Raw genomic sequence first — 7,472 nt, 5'->3', positions numbered from 1 at the left:
GAAGACTATATTACTTCTTTGTATATCAATAGATGAAAATAAAATAGGAAATCTGCCTGCGCTGTCAGTTTACCAGCATGATACTAAGCAAGTAATGACAGATGAGGATGAAATAAGCCCCCATAGGCGAGGTATAAACGAATCAATCGATAGAATAGCTTTGGTCAACGCTTACATTAGAAAGATCAAAATAGCGTACGTTGCTGTCTCATTCTCTGTCGTGGGTTCGTTAGCGATAGCGATTCTATCAATAGATTCGTTTATAATTTATCCAAGGGGGCTAGTCAGTTAATTGTGATAAATTTGCAACGACGGATTCTAGGAGAATCACTTGGAGATTGACCTGAGAGTATATTGTATGCAATAGGGCTGTTAATCCTCATTATGAAAAGTCCTCTTTCCATCTACAGCAATAGGTATCTCTGAAGACTTTTAAACTCTTTTATTATTATCTAAATAGACTTTATATTTGTCCAACATAAACAAATTTCTTGATCAACTATAATTTCTATATATGAATTCAGAACTTGGCCGTATGATCTTAGTATTGAATAGGCTACCCCTTCCTTTACCATAGGTGTTGTAAAAGGCGACTAAAGAAAGGCAAGGAATGGGTAGCAGCGTCTCTCTTAAAACATCTCTAAAGCCTAACTGTGGTTGCCAATCTGTCTGACAAGCCTGGCAACAACTTCTTCTGTAGGCTTATGTTCAGCAGTGGACGGTTAAGGGTAGATATAAGGATGGGATATATATGATGGGGGTAGATATGACTTGGACGGCTCAATTGATTAAAAAAAGAAAAGTTTAGTTTCTTGCCCATTCTTCTCAGTTGAAATTGCAATCCAAATTGGATAGTAGAATCGTGAAATACTGGTACATTTTTTACTTTTTCTTCTTTAAGAGATTTTATAGATTACCATTTAGATCTTCAAGATATTGCTATATAAAGTAATCGACGTTATTAATCAAAGTTAACTTTCGTAGTTTACAACTTTCAACTTTTACTATAGTGTTAATTACTCTATCAAGTTTATGTTTGTTTCTTAATCAGACAGTATTAGGTATATCTTGGCAAGTAAACTTTATAGTAAGGTGTATCGTATTTTAGTCACCGATATATATGTGGCACAGACAAAGATTGCGTTTACTACATATTTCTGTATTTTATTTTTGTTACTCGCTTTTTGCCTGCTACTTCGCACGCGTGGATTTCAGAAGTACGAATTAAATATAATTAAAAATTGAATCTCACAAAAAATAAATCGACTTCATTTGTGATAAAACCAGATAATTTGATTTAAAAACTAAACTATTAAACGGATTTTGATCAAATTTTTATAGGACCAATCTATAAGTATGTTGTTTCAGATAAAACGTATTTTCCACATTGGTTTACAAGTGACGGAATTATGAGAACACAAACATATGAGCAGACAAAATTTTTAAAAAACATTTTTGGCCTTATTGAGACGCCTATGTGTGTAAAGACATCGTCTAGTTACAATTTTATTCTATTCGTAAGACTTTTTCTGAATAGCATATGAAATAAAAATGAAAATGAACTATAATAATGTGATAATTACACTGAATGCTGTGTAATTACACCACATTATTATTTTACCTTTACTATTAATATTACCTTCACGCTTATATTAAACATTTTGTAAATAAATATTGTATTTGTTACTTTATTTATTTACAAAATTTATCTACGTATCAATGGAAACAGAGCTAAATGTACACAAACTATGCCAGCGCTCAGAAGTCGCACCGCATTGCATATACTGTACACTATGTTACAATACAGACGGTAAATTAGCAAGTTAGTCCTTCTGTGCTACAAGCTTACACGGGATTCTCTTAGACGATATTGTCATTATTATAATAATAACTGAATTCTAGATTCCCACGTGAATTAGATTCCCAGACTTGTCCATATTAATTAGAACATAAAGTATTCTCGATGATATATTTATCTGTGCAGCAAATTTCTTTCTAATCATTGAGACATTTAAGCGTTAACGAGTAACACATTTCGAACAAACTTTCATATTTGTAATACAAATTTCACCTATGTGACAATGTTTCAATTGTGTGGTTCGAATGAATGACTGGGAATAAGTAGCTTACTTATGTATGTACATCACAAACACTATAATATGCATAATTTCGTAGCTATTGGTAGAGCAGACGCTAAGAAGTAACAAACAAAAACTCAATTTCACGATTATAAAATAATATATTTACGACTATTCCCTAATGGGGTACTTAGAAACATTAATCAATTGTTAGTCTTGCGGTAAACATATAAGCCGACCTCCCTTCAGTTTTTTCAGACCAAACATTTCCTCAAGATAACGGGAAGAAAATGAATAAAAAAAGCATAGGGTCGCAAAACTTGGAAGGCAATGACAGAGGCCTAAATCCAGCTGTAGATGGGGATAAGCTAATAATTAGTGAAGAAATGTCATTGTGGTGAATATACCAATCGACCACCACACGATTTCCATTACGTATCACCGAGGAAATTAGAGTCCAACGTGGCAGAGAGAGAGCCTATCGTTGTCACTTGGATTAATTTATCATGTTATTGTAATATTATATCATCAACGTTTTCCGGCACCGGAGGGTTGGTCAGACCTTTTATTTTTTGTGTCAAACTGATTTGAACTCATGACCTTTGACGTCTAGAAGTCGGTGTAGCATAATATGAAGCTTTGTTTGATTGTGATTTATAATTATGTTTGAAAACGTACCTACTAAACCTTATGGCTATGGTACTTTTGTGTTAAGCTTGAAGTGCAGCAACAAACCTCTGACAGCCTCAGGGTATATTTCCTCTGTAACTAATTAAGATTAAACGGAGTATGTCATGCAAATAACAGTGGATAAACAGTCGCTTCTATAGTTACAGTATTTGTTTGTAACCTGTGTTTATTAACTGTAAACAAGCTGAGTTGCTTTCATAGTTAAATCTATAGAAACTGTACTTGACATAGTTATCTAATAATGAAGCGCATAGCTAAATAACAAATAGATACAACACATGTTGTTTTTAATAAAAAAACTGTGACTTTATATGTCAAAGGTTGCAAGCATAGGCATTATTACGTTTTATGGTAAGTGCAGCCTATGAACGTTGGCAGCACGTTAGCTCGGAGTAGCGCAAGCAATCGCGTTTTCTGATCTTAGTTGTAAAGATCTTAAAATACCATACTATACCATATCAGCCAATAATTGTCCGCTGCTGAACATAAACCTCTTCCATAATTGGGAGGTTTTGTCAATAGTTGCTACGCTTGGCAGGCGGGTTGGCAACCGCAGTTAGACCTTTGGTGTTGTTTTAAAAGGGATGCTGTCGCCCATCTCTCGGCCTTAAGTTTCCTTAGGCACCTCTTACGATACCCACGGCCTACACGGCGGTTTTTAAGTCACAATACTACAATAATAATAGAAGGGATTGTTAGTAATGGGGAGGTTAGCTCTCATTGCTTGTAATATTAGGTTTGTAATATGTCTTGTCAGGTCGACTTCTACGTGGTTGCCCTTGGAAGTCAGAAGGGAGATCGACGTCTTCACCTGATATCATTCTCATCTATTTTCACTGGTACCTCATCAACTTATACCGATATTGCAAGTGAGATTATTATTCTATTTTCATCCATAAAAAATCTACGATGTACTCATCATAAGAAGTTAGCAAGTTTTTAATAGGAGAGATAAAAGGACTCACGCAGATGATTTTGTATGTCTTCTAAGTTATATTAGATTTATAGTTGTCTTTTATACTTTAAATTACATGAAATTCTTTTAAAAGAAAAATTTATTCAAGTGCGAACAAAAGAGGTTTCTCAAGGCTTCCCTGACGTTACAAGCTACCTATTTTAGTATTAAAGATAGATAAAAATATATAGGCAACAGTAAATCTATTGAAATCTTCAAGAAAAAGCATACACCTTGCTATAAGGCCGGCACACTCAGGGATGGCGGTTGTTACTTACCATAAAGCGATCGCATACTCGTTTGCCCGTGTGCTATAAAAAAATACACTTTTAGTATCAGTAAAATGTTTTATGATATTTTGTATTCTTCAAGAATAAATGAACGAATTAGACCACTCGTTATCTCCATCTAAATTTAAAACTATTATACAGCAAATTAGAATAAAAAAATTTACATATGAAATACCTATGTATCAAATTTTATTAAAATAAATTCAGTTATTTGAACTCCAAAACTTTTTTTTCTATGCATAATAATAGTATAGCACCCCATCTGTGCTAGTGGTATACGCTGGCGAGGCATCAATGAGAGATGATAAGTAAGGATGAAAGCAGGTCAGTTAGTGCATTGTGACGAATTCGATAAGAGTCAACCACGATGTTTTTCATGTAGTTACCCGTGGAGATCAACTTGATAGGGTAAATTTGAGGCTATTGGACTCATTATTAACAATACCTTCCCCTTCCTACAAAAAATAAATGAACTTTCAAATGCACAGGATATCTTAGCTTGATTACCAGGCAATTGGTCGGGCATTATGTGTCACCTATTTTTAGTTACTGGTGTATTCATCAATGGTGGCCAATTAACTAACCTAATTTTATCTTTACTTATCACCCTTTACTGTTATCCTGCTGGTAAACTAATAGAGCAAGCGGAATTACTATTCCATTGTTTCACAGAATAACTAGTGTACTTTTTTATATTTCTGGTCTGATCTTAAGATTTAATATTTTCTAGTTGTTAAGCCATCACATTGTGTAAGATCTATGTGTATATTTGAATCGTGCTATATGTATCAAATCAGAATAAATAAATAAATATACTTGTACAAAAAAAGTCCATAAATTTTCACATTTATAATATTAGTAGATTATTAAGATCATTTTACCGTCGTGTGGTCTCGGTATAGAATAAGCTACCTCTTACTTTCCTACAGATGTTGTAGGTCGAGGGATAGACAAAAGCGCCTCTCTTAAAACATCAGCAAAAATCAAACTGCGGTTGTCAACCCGCCTTCTAAGCGAAGTAAGTACTAGCTAAACCCCCTAAGAGGAAGATCTATGTTTAGCAATGGACAGTTAACAGTTGATACGATGACGATGATTATGATCATATAAATTTGTTAGTGTAAAAATTCCTTTAGATTTTTAGAAAAAAAAATCAATCCTCTATGTATTACACACCACGCGTAATAAACCGCTAGGGTGGAAATTTTATTAATTCACTTCTCTAATGTTCACAGGAACTAATTACAAAGTCTCACGTTACGAAAACCTGGTGGGTGCAATCTGCGATAGGTACCTGATTAAGAACCAGTCAAAGTAGACCCACTGATCGCTCGTTCTAATATAAAACCTAGGGTAAAAGGGGAGGTCATGGGTCCTGGGCGTTTATAAATACAGGTATAGCTTGTATAATGCAGGAAAGTTAAATCTGTATATTGTGCTTTTAAACTAATTTTGAGGACATTGTTGCTTTGGAGTACCTATGAACTATAGAAATACTTTTAAAAACATTTTTCAATATTAGGTCATAAACATCTTAAAAAATATATTAAATATAATATTATATTTTTGACGAATTCTGTATGTTTCAATGAAATATAAAATATATTCCATATCTTAAAGTTTTGAAATAAATTGATAATCAATATGTGCAAACTTTGGGTATTTATTATTAGATTATACGTAAAATACTGAATAGATTGTATAGTATGAAATACGGTATCTATTCTCCTGTAATAATGCGTAGGATAATATTATAAATTGATATAAAATAAGCTATAAATTTACTACAGGGAGACTTGGAGCAAAAGTATGATACCCCGTCCCTCTTGTGTTTCTACTGACAAACATCTTAGCTTGCATAACTTGTGAAGGGTTAGAATATTGCAGTGAAATATAACACTTAGGAATGGCAACGCATGAGAGGTAGAACTGTGTATTCTTTGATGTCTATTTGTTTGTGCTATTCATATCTGCAGGCGACATAGAGAATATCATTAATTGTTACCATATTTGCTATTTTGAGTTTAATTATATAAGGAAAATAATATTGAAATCAATGCGAACAAATTCGCAATTATATCTACATAATAATTTATCATTTTTTGCTACAAAGAACAGTAGCTATAAATGTCACAAAATTAACATACAATCAACACCGCAATAACCTCTATTGATTGCAAAATAAATATTAAAATGGGTTTAGAATTAGTGATAGTATACACATAAAAATGCGATTTAATTAAAAAGGGATACCACATTGTGACTATTATGAAAGAAGTAATAAATATATATTTTAAAAATACATAGTTGCTACTTAATTTTGTGAACTATAGACGACTAAAATTAAATTCCTTATGCGAAAGAAGTTGCGAGTAAGAGCTTACCGCGACTTTTCCACGTCTTTATTGTCGTGAAATTAAATTTATTATGATTTCTAACTAAAGTAATTTACTTGAAAGTTGAGCTTGTCATATTTACATAAAAACCATTTATTATTTACGTATATTAAGTACCTGATCCGGCAAAAGTAGTTATTTTTTATCGAAATAAGGTCTTATGAATAATTAGCATGAACGATAAACGTGACATGAAATTTTTATATAATTAAGGTTTGCATCAAAACACTTGGATTTATGTGAAAAAGAGTTGAATGAAATATTTATGAGCATGAATTGAGATTGTGAACTACTAATTATAAGACGAACATTTATTTAATTAGTACAGTAATGAGACGGTTCATACTAAAAATAATAGATTTGGGCTCATTGTCAATGGTATTTTTAGAACAACGGAAGTCAATAAACTTTGTTGAACGTCGACATGAATGTGAAATATGATTTTTTGTGACCTATTTCTATTGCTACAATAGTACTTGAACTAGCTATGTTCGTTAGAATAGATTAAACGTTTTGATAAAATTTACTAAAGCAAAAAAAATATTTTTAATACGAACCTTTGTGGTTACTAAACATATAAAAAGTTTATTTTACGGTAATCACTTAACGCTGTCATCATATCATTCTTAAACTGTCCACTGCTGAACATAATCCTCTCCTTGGGGATTTTTGCCAGTAGTAGCCACGCTTGGCAGGCGGAGTGGCAACCAGTTACGCTTTAGAGATGTTTTAAGAGAGACACTGCTGCCTATCTCTCACCCTCCTTTAGTCGCCACGGAAAAGAAAGGGGCTGCTATTCTATGCCGGGACCACACGGGTAACGCTTTGTATGTTGCCTTTATATAGCACACTAAATATATTCTCCGAAACGTTAACTAGTTCCAAACTAAGTACTGAATGTACTATAGATATTAAGCAATTAATTAGATTAGATTACTTAAACAGCTTTTTTTTTTTAATAAATAAATTTATTATAACAATATTTCTTTTTAATTTATTGTTTTATCTACACTAGTATTATAAAGAGGAAAGATTTGTATTTTTGTGTGTATGATTGTAATGA

This window comes from Galleria mellonella, unplaced genomic scaffold (genome assembly GCF_026898425.1).
Source record: "Galleria mellonella isolate WM207_F2 unplaced genomic scaffold, CSIRO_AGI_GalMel_v1 utg33, whole genome shotgun sequence".
In the NCBI taxonomy this organism is placed as follows: domain Eukaryota; kingdom Metazoa; phylum Arthropoda; class Insecta; order Lepidoptera; family Pyralidae; genus Galleria; species Galleria mellonella.
Note: the sequence above shows the minus strand (reverse complement) of the source record.